The sequence below is a fragment of the Acomys russatus genome, chromosome 6 (genome assembly GCF_903995435.1).
Source record: "Acomys russatus chromosome 6, mAcoRus1.1, whole genome shotgun sequence".
In the NCBI taxonomy this organism is placed as follows: Eukaryota; Metazoa; Chordata; class Mammalia; order Rodentia; family Muridae; genus Acomys; species Acomys russatus.
The window spans coordinates 59129858-59140635 of NC_067142.1; positions in this window are offsets into that span (position 1 = coordinate 59129858).

Genomic DNA, 10778 nt, shown 5'->3' on the forward strand with positions numbered 1-10778 from the left:
TGGGAGAGAGGAGGTGGCTGCCAGGGAGGATTTGGAGTGGAAGGGCAGACGAGGAAAGATGTCCCACCCCCTTTAGAACGATTCACCTCAGTGAAGCACACGGCACAGTCAGCACTGTACAGATTTGAGGGTGTTCTGGCCATGTGTTAATAGCATGGAGTTGTAAGAACGCTGTGAGGCAACACAGCCCATTGGGGAAGTGACCAACTCTGACAGCTAAAACTGTGTCATCTGAATCACTTAGTTCCTCTGGGCGTGGTGTAAATGGAGAAAATCTGGTATCTTCTTTGCAGTGTTTTCTGAGGATCAAATAAGTTAACATGTGTCAATTGTCTGAGAATAGGCCCTGGCGCATAGTAAATGCTCAATAATGTACATTAATTCCAAGCTGGTTTCTTCTTTTCTATAATTTCTCTGAATTTCTGATCAAGAGCATTAACATTCAGCAGACGCTAAGTTAAATATTAGATGTTGCCTCCTAGTATGTTTCCAACGTAGTTTTATCTCTTCAAGGTGTGACTGATTGATTGATTGATTGATTGAGACAGGGTCTCAAACTCATTAGTCAGCCGAGGGTGACCTGAACTTCTCATCCTCCTGCCTTCACCTCCTGAGTGCTGGGATTGCAGTCATGCGCCTTGTCTCGCTGTTTTTTTATGGTCGGGGCTTCATGCACCCTAGACATGCACTGTATCAAACGAGTCACCACAGCCTATCCACCCCCAAGCACAAGCATGTCCCCAGCGATGAAGTCAGTTTTCCCCAATGTTTTCTTTTTTGTTTCCCACACGAACTGTTCACAGAGTTGGGTACGCATTGCTTGTATTTGTAAGACTGGAAACCCAAGTGAAACAGTTCAGCCTCGGAGGCTCAGTCCATTTTCTTTTCTTTTTTTTAACAGCACTTTCTGCTGTGTGCTCCTTCTCAGGAGGCCCTGAGGATGTATGTGGTGTAATGGACACAGAACTGTCTCTTGAACTAAACCTCCCGCTTTTCAGGTTTCTGTATTTCTACGGAAGTCTAGAAGATTCCTCCCTGCAGAGGCGAATGTTACACCACAATGGATGCCACAGAACAACAAACTTATATGAGAGAGAGAGAGAGAGAGAGAGAGAGAGAGAGAGAGAGAGAAAGAGAGAGAGAGAGAGAGAGAGAGAAAACACACTGGAACTTAGGTGCTGGGTCAAGGGGCATCTGTTTTGGGTCCCTGTTCTATTAGGAATCAACTTAGTGACATGGGAAAACTGCTCATCTCTTTTGGGTCCCTGTTTCCTCATTGTGACACAGGGTATGACGTTTATATAATGGTCATTCCCTGAAGAATAACTACTTTTGTGGAAAACAAGGAGTAGGGGGAAAAATAGGGAATTGCATTGACAGACATGTGCAGAAGTATGCTGGCTCTAGACAGAGTGTGAACGGGGCAGCTGGAAGCAGTGCAGGCCACTTTTTTTCCTCTGGAAAGGTGAGGAGCCTTTTCTACGATTAGGATAAGAATGGGGGTGGGGGGTGGGGGGGCGTGGTGGCTGATTCCTCTGTGGCTTCACCAAAACTGGAGAAGAGCTCAGCAATGGAAGTGCGGCTGCCTGAGACAAGGCTGGTTAGCAGGGCTAGCCCTTCCTCGGCACCCAGAGAAGAGCGTGTGTGCATCCACATGGCAGAGACCAGCTGGTCTGTTTCCTTGCCTAGAGTACTGTCGCTTCAGACATAGGTTTGCTCAGGGAAGGAAATGAGAACATATCTACTGTATTGTTAGTAGAGGTAGAGGGAAGAGGTCACGGCCTGGCTCTGCTGTGAGTTTAGTGGAGTCTTTGGACGAGGTATAAAACTGTCCGAGGTTCACGTTGCAAAAGAGCGCATGCGCAGTGCCTCTTAACTGGAGGGTTTGATACAATAATGTGAGCATTTGCCCTTCCCCCACAGAGGGAGGGGGTTAGAATTAGAATTCACCACCAGGGGTGCAACTGAAAAGGTAATTAGTTTAATATAAACTTTTAATATAAAGAAATATAAACCAATACTTCAAGCTCTGGAATCGGCTTTACCTGAGCAGAGTGTAGATGCCCTCAAGGATCCTGGACATAGATCCTGGAGAACCTTTGATTAATTCAGTCATCGAACCCCCAGCGAGTGGCTTCTATGTTGGCAACATTCACGTTTCAGGTTTTTATTGAAGCATTGCACATAGCAGCTATCAGTTTGGTGGGAAAGCCAACTTTGTGTTTGTTTTTTTTTGAAGAATATTATTATTATGTATACAGTGCTCTGCCTGCATATACATCTGCAGGCCAGAAGATCACATTATAGGTGGTTGTGCGTCACCATGTGGTTGCTGGGAATTGAACTCAGGACCTCTGGAAGAGCAGCAGTCAATGCTCTTAACCTCTGAGCCATCTCTCCAGCCCAAGCCAACTTTGAAAAGCAGGGATTTCAATGTTTTGTAAAGCCCTGAGATGTCTCATCTTTAAATTGTAGTAAGAGCTGGAAAGAGGAAATGTTAACACTGCCTTTTGGGGAGTGTCAGGAAAGTGACAGGGCAACAGCGGCTGCTTTATGTTTTGAGGGGTGACTAAGTCTTCAGCAGTCAGAGGTGGGGAGGCGATGGGCTCCAGAGTCTGGGAGCAGCTCAGGGATGGCAATGTTCCCACGAGGCAGGCATATGTGGTGCCTTGACTTCATTGTGAGATCAGCTCTCTCTTTGTTCCCAGGGAAACTACAGCAAGCATGCTCCAGAACATGCTACGGTTTATTATTGATTAAGTTGATCACATGTGTGGGTCCTCTTTCTACACAAGGTCATGCTTCCCCCCAAAGTAGGGTATTTTCTTTGGTGTGTGTGTGTGTGTGTGTGTGTGTGTGTGTGTTCCTAGCATGATGCTAGTGCTATAATAGTTGTTGAATAAATATTTGGCAATGGGTTGATTTCTCGTTGGGTAGAATGAATGAATCCATCATCCCACATGCTTTTCAATTAAAAAAATTAACAGAGCAAATACGTATTATAGGTTAATATCCTGAGTCAGAGATTGAAGCCTCATAAGCACCCTTAATCAATTATGCAGTATGTGGAATCTCTCCCTCCCCCAGTCTGCCACTATAACCCAGTGTGAACCAGACTCACTCAGCTGCCTCCAAGAAAGCACATCTCCTTGGGGGGCACTGATTTGGTATTTAGGGGGTTGCAAGTTAGAGACCTGGGCTTGAATTTCAGTGCTGGATAATGTAATATTTCTGGATAGTTCAATATTTCTGTGTCTCCATTTCCTCCTCTCTAATTTGAAGCTGGAGGTATACCTGGCCTCAGGTACTGCATAAGTCACTCTGTCAATGTTCAGCCATCATTAGCGGCATGCCAGGCTCTGAGAGAGAGTAACTGGTGTCAAACCTGCATGTTGCCATATGCCTGCAATTCCAGTTCTGGTGGGGTGACTAAGAACACAGTAAGGCTTTTTTATAAATGGAAATAGCTCACTAATGTCACTAATTATTGGGGTGTTATTTTACATCTTGATACAAAGATGCATTTAAAGTATTATTACTCTTTAGGCTATTCAATAATCTGACCAATTATCAGTTGGAAGTTTCAAAAGAAGCATTATCGCTATTGTCATTAGGAAAGCTTTGTCAAGGTTAGCTGAAAATGGAAGAAACAAGTCACACAAATTAAGAAACCATAGTGAACTTGCTAAGGCTGGCATTGCTGAAGGAATCAGAATTTAATGAAACTAACAAAACAGTTAAACCACACCAGATTTCCAAATGAGTTGGGAAATCACTGCTGTTTGCACAAAAGCCGCTAATGTTTAACAGCGAGGTCATAAACGACCATGTTTTCCTACGGATTTTGTACTGTGTCCTCTACATCAAGGAAGGAAAACACAAATAATTAATTAAAAGAGGTCAGATTGAATGTGCCCCTTCATTATTGAGATAATATGTGGGTGTGGCGGTCTCACTCCCAAACAGATGGGCCTTGCATTATGTTAGGGTGTCCGGAGAGTAGAGTGATGGCCAGTGTGTTAGACCTTAGTCTACAATATCTCAGGTGTGAGTGTTTCTCTATATTTGAGACAGGGTCTCAGACTATAGCTCAGACTGGTCTGGACTCACACTGCAAGTCAAGCTGGCCTCAAGCTTCTGGCAAACTCCCAAATCAACCTCTAGAGGGCTGGCAAGAACCGGAGGGCATGTCACACAGTTTTAACAGGAGACAGGGCAATGCTCCATCCAATAACACCTCATGCAGTTTTGCAAAACAAGTGCCCAACAGCTCCTATGATAAAAGGTGGGGAAACTGAGGCAGAACAACAAACGAGGAGGCCATGTCTTAGCTGATTCTAAGACTCGAGAATTTACACAGTGTTCAGCTGCCCCATAAATCCATTACGTAGTGTGATTAAGAGTGAAATAAAAATGACATTTTCTCTCAATACCTTTATTATTTGTACAACCAGCTACAACTGTTAGAACATAAGCACTGAGTTGTTTAGGCTTGACTATTTAATAAGAGGAACTTTGGCCTGCGGGTACTGTGAAGGAATTGCTGACATGTGAATCCTACCTTAAACCTAGGAAGTCTGGGAACCTTCAGGCAAAGTCTTACCTTTGAAGTATGTTTCAAATTGACTTGGAGACCTTATCCATGTAGGTAACTAGGAAATTATCCTGTAACTGATCCAGCACTGGATCAGTTAATCAGCATGGCTCACACATGTATTTACTAGGAAGTCATCTTTATCCATGCAGGCAGATACCTATACACTCTTCTTTAGAGTGTGCAAATATCTCAGACAGTCTAATAAGAGCACATCCCTAAATGGGTTGTGTCACTTCAAGTGTCGGCAACTGTAGTAGACTCAGATGGATAATTAGGGGTGGGTGAAGGCACCCTCAGCCCCTTAACCCAGAACAGAAGCTGCTGAGACTTGGGTTGGAACAAGAGTACATTCTGGGATTTATAAATCTCTTCATGGTGGCCACTCACTTCCTCAAGCTTGACTCTAACTCAGCCACCACACAGTGCAAACTCTGCTTCTTATAAGGCTATATAGCAAATTCCCTAAGAGAGCAGAGACTCCAGGAAACAACCATGCATTGAGACCGAGTTCTCCTATCAGTGAACCGTGTGGAATTAAACTGGCTGTGTAGAAGTAACCCTCAAACCCTTGGTATTAATGCTTGTGGATTCATCATTAGCAGAAAAGATCTAGAGGTAGTAGAAAAGTCAAGAAACCCTAATCCTATGCACAGAACAGAGCAGGAAACACAGCGACAGAAAGTTGATGACATAAGTGAGTATATACCATTTGAGTCTTTCTGCTTCTGGGTTAACTCACTCATTATGATCATTTCTAGCTCAATCCATTTATCCACAAATTTTGGGAATTCCTTGTTTTTAATAGCTGAGTAGTATTCCATAGTGTATATGTACCACAGTTTCTTTATCCATTCTACTGATGGACACTTAGGCTGTTTCCATGTTCTGGCTATTATGAATAAGGCTGCTATGAACATGGTTGAGCAAATTTTCTTGTTGTGTGCTGGAGCAAATTTTCTTGTTGTGTGCTGGAGCATCTTCTGGTCAGAACATTCTCCACAGTTGAGTGGAGAGTGGGATATGACTTTCTCACGTACTCTGGTGCCTCACATTTGACCAGGTCCCCTGGAGGGGGAGACCTGGTGGCACTCAGAGGAGGGACAGCAGGTTACCAAGAAGAGACTTGACACCCGATGAGCATATTCAGGGGAAGGTAATCCCCCTCAGGAACAGTCATAGGGGAGAGGAATAAGGAAAAAATGGGAGGGAGGGAAGAATGTGAGGATACAAGGGATGGGATAACCATTAAGATGTAACAAGAATAAATTAATAATAATAATAAAAAAAAGATCCAAAGTAAAAAAAAAAAAAAAAAGAAAGTTGATGACATACAAACCTAAGTTAGCCCAACTTCCAGAATGACTTGATTTTTGTCTCAGTTTATGCAGCGTCCCAATGCTTGGCAGGTAAACCTTTCACGTCACTAACTTGCACCATGTTAGAGGCTTCAGAGGGAAACACTCATTCACTCATCCAGTAGAGGACTTACCAGCGAACACAGAAGCTTAGTTATCTGGCTTTATGTTCCCGTGACAAGGACTCAAGCGCTATTCCTCACTTTAGAGCAAGGGATGGTTGCACAGTTCCCCCAGTGTCACTGGCGGAGTGAACTGTGTTCCGCTGAGACGAGTCTTCTCCGATGTACAATAACAAAACAGGAAAACCTCAGCTCCACCTTCCTCATCCAGAGGAATCAGAGATTTTAATCACTAAGTAGCTGTAATCGCTCATTCCAGTGCCCCCAACACAATTAGGATTCCAGAGCTAGCAAAAATCAAATAGTCTATGTGAGCCAGTGTTTGGGAGTTCCCTGCACACAGGATGAGCCTGGTCTAAGAGATAAGAAACATTATGAAAAAAAAAAAACCCTGGAACCCAAGGTTAGCTATTGTTTGTATTTTAAATTGATTAATTGCAACAGTGGCATGCTGAGAGAAAGATTGCCTGGTGATATGTACTTAAAACTGACCCTTCTGTTTGCAAACTGTAATGTTAAGTTGGGTACTTACAATGACATCTTTCATTTTACTCTTCCAAGGGCTAAGGACAAAATTAAGAGGTGCCATGTCAAAACTGCATTTTTAAGACTTTTGGTCAATTTCTCATTTAGAGAAAATTACTATATCTAAAAACATATGCCGCTCACATTATTAAACGCAATTTTTTAAAAAAGCTCTTTTAAGTGTAGATGATTGTCCAGGTGCTCGGGAAACACACGGCAGACGTGTGCGAAGAACATGGCCTTTGAAGTCATGAGTCCTGGCTTCAAACATGTTCACCAATTCTGTTGTCAAAATAATCTTGGGGAAAAAATGGTATGGTTTTTCCTCACCTCCAGCTTCCTCAATTTAAAGTAGGTAATTTAATGCCTGCTTCAAATAGTTATTGTGGAACTAGATGAGGGACTCTATGTGAGAGGGTGACGTGCATAGAAAACTCCATGTTTGATGGTTTTGATGGGGTTGTACGTTACCCACATAATCACTGATGATTGGTACCCCATATTGAAGTAAATCCCAATATTCAGAGAAAAATCCAAGAGACACTGGTAGACTGAGGCACTGAAAGGCTCTTGGCAGGCCACATCTTTTCTTAACCACGTCAGCATAGTCTCTAACCTCGTTTCTGGAGGACACTGTACATTGACAAATATTCTGCTCATTTGTTGGGCTCAGCTCTGACCTTCATGACTCATTAAGTGCTTGGCAAGGAGAGACAGCATTGCTAGGTGTCAGTTGTTAGTTCAGTTACCCTCCTGCAGCTCTGAAGATGATATAGCAATTGACTGATTTCAAACTTCAAGTTTTACCAGAAAATAAGCCTTCAAGACTACTGTCAGGTCAAGTGTCTGTTAAAAAAAAAAAAAAATCTAAAACCACGCCAGATGAATCTTGAAAGTTAGGACTGCGTTATCATGCTAAAGTTTAGTACTCAAACAAATTACCTCGATGTGTTCATGGAGACCACTAATGGAGTGTGTAGGCCCTGGTGAAGACATACTGCATGCAGGGGCATTAGGCTGCTGGCTGAGCATAAACACTATCATTTTATTAAACTGTCATTTCCACAAATGGCCAAAGACTTGTATTAATATGAATGAATGGGCCATCTGGCCTTCGCTGGTGGTTTCCATTTTGGCTGCTTTCAGGGCTTGCTGTTAACTACCTATAGTTAAGGATACAAGATGAAGAAAGTTCTCTGTCCCGTTATTCAAGGGGATCTGGACTCTTAGAAGCCAGATTGAAGCCAATAATTCTCATTAGGAAACAGTATGGGCTTGAACTATGTGGCTCCCCTGGGGCTGGTTGGAAACATGGCTAGTCTGCTCAAATAACTGCAAGCCAAAGTAAGTAACATATGTCCTTCCTGGGCCAGCATTACATCGACATAACAAGCTCTTTGTCTTCACCATGGTAACCATGAAGTTTCAAGGACGTTCTTCTGTCTTGGAAACCCGAGTGACTAAGAAGTGCTGAGGCATCACCACAAGACCCCCTAATATCTACAAAAAAGGCTGTTATATTTCCAAGTATTGAGATCTGGTGAGCAACAAGTTGAACCCAGCCACCACTAATCAAAGAACTAGAAGGTTGTTGACTGGATCCTTTGTTATATCTCAAAACCACCGCCACTTAAAAAATGATGGTTTTGTTTTAATTAGTGTGTGAGTGTGTGCACATGTGAGTCCAGGTGCCTGCAGGGTCGAGGAGAGGGCACCCAATGCCCAGGAGCTGGAGTTGCAGGCGGTTGTGAGTTAGCCTACGTGAGTGCTGGGAACTGGCTCAGGTCTACTGCAAGAGCAGTGCTTGCTTTAACTGCCGAGCCATTTCTCCAGCGCCATTGCGTTACATCATCTTTTCTTCTCCCACTTTGATGCATTCTTAAAGCCATAGAATTTTAGGCTGAAAAACTTCATAGGATTAGTTTTAGCTGTAATTATAAATTAGATCAGAATACCCCTTTCCTTTTTTGTGCCATGCAAAAAACAAAACAAAACAACAACAACAACAAAAAACCATTAAATTATAGCAGCTCCCCATTCCTTAACCTCTCCACACAAAGTCCTTTTTTGGGGGGGCTGTGTTTTATTAAGAAAGCAAGCACTTTCAGCAGGAGCCAATTCTCCAAGCACTCACACATTTGAGGCTATTCTTTTTATCTGTGAGAATATGTCTACAGAGCAAAGGCGCTGAACGGAGATGGAGTGGCAGTCCCAAGGCTCTTCAGTGTGTCTCTGCTGGAACTGGTGAGCAGGTGATGCACACCTTTAGTCTGTGAGGACCCGCACAGGTAACAACTGCCTTTCAAAAAAGGATTTCTTTAGAAGTCTATAGGGCCTGATGAAAATTTTCTAGGAGAGCATCCAGTTGTGACCTAGAAAACTTACACCATGCAGCGTTCTATGCTGTGCCTGCCTGAGGAGTCTGTGCTCAGTTGGAATTGTTTAGTTGTTAGAACAACTCCACTCAGCAAGTGCAGCAAGGAGGGGGGTCCACTGAGTCACCAGGCTCCTCTGGGTTATTATTATTTGTAATTTGTGATGCGTGCATGTGTGTGTGTTTGTGTGTGCATGTATGAGTGTGTATTGTGTGTGTGCATGTATGAGTGTGTGTATGTGTGTGTGCATGTATGAGTGTGTGTGTATGTGTATGTGTGTATATATGTGTGTTTGTATATGCATGTATGTGTGTGTGCATGTGTGTGCATGTATGAGTGTGCCTATATGTGTATGTGTGTATATATGTGTGTGTATGTATGTGTGTGCGTGTGTGTGCGTGTATGTGTGTATATATGTGTGTGTGCATGTATGAGTGTGTGTGTATGTGTGTATATATGTGTGTTTGTATATGCATGTATGTGTGTGTGTGTGCGTGTGTGTGCATGTATGAGTGTGCCTATATGTGTATGTGTGTATATATGTGTGTGTATGTATGTGTGTGCGTGTGTGTGCGTGTATGTGTGTATATATGTGTGTGTGCATGTATGAGTGTGTGTTTGTGTGTGTGCATGTATGAGTGTGTGTGTATGTGTATGTGTGTATATATGTGTGTTTGTATATGTATGTATGTGTGTGTGCGTGTGTGTGCGTGTGTGTGCATGTATGAGTGTGCATATATGTGTATGTGTGTATATATGTGTGTGTATGTATGTGTGTGCGTGTGTGTGCGTGTATGTGTGGCGCGTGTGTGTGTGCATGTATGAGCATATGTGAATGGAAGCCAGAAGCCAGATGAGGGCACTGTGTCCCAAAAAGCTGGAGTTAAAGGCATTTGTGAGCTGCCCAGTGTTCTGAGTTCTGGCATTTGAACTCAGATCTTCTGACAGAGAAGTAAGCCCTCTTAGAGGCTGAGCCATCTCTTCATACACTTTTTTTTTTTTTAAGTAAAAAGGAGGCTAGCAATATAGCTCAGTGTTGCTGCGCTTGCCTTATAACTTGCTAAATTTAAAAAGTTGACACTTGATTTTTCCTTGTTCACATTGGTATCCCCAGGTACAGGCCAGTGCCTGATACACAGCAGTATTGTGTATCAGTACTGTTCAATGCATGAGTGAGCTGCTCTTGCCTGTGGGGTTGTGTGGACTTCTCTATGATGTTAGGAAGAGGTTAGGAGTCAAAGCTGCTCTTTGTATGAGAGAAACCTTTCTAAGTTTAGACAACGAGAGAATGCATGAAAAATATGCATAACTGCAGAGCAGGTGGTATGCTCCTGTCCCTGGACACATGTGCCTGGCTTGACACTGTCCCCATGATCTCTCTTTACTGCTCTGTGAGGTTCTTACTAATAGCATTTCACAGACCTCTGACTCTGCTGCTGCTGTCTGCCCCATAGCAGCCTGTGTTTCGAGCTCAGCTTCTCTGGGTTTCTAAAAGTCCACTTTCATTAACTACTTACAGTTAGTCATTTTACTGAATACTTAAAAGGTCAGAGGTGAGGTGTCCCTGACCCCTACACAGCATTTTGCCATCCTATCACCTTATTTTCCCCTTATTTCTATTCTTTTCTTCTTTCAAAAATACCTTGAACATTTTCTCTTTTCACCCAATTCTGCCCAGACATAGGTTTCTCCACGTCTTACTTTTATTTCCTCTAGCACTTGTGATGCTATCTCTTATAACAATGCAGCTCCCATTCTTATTTAGATACTGTAATAGTTATTGCTATGTACATCAACCCAGGTT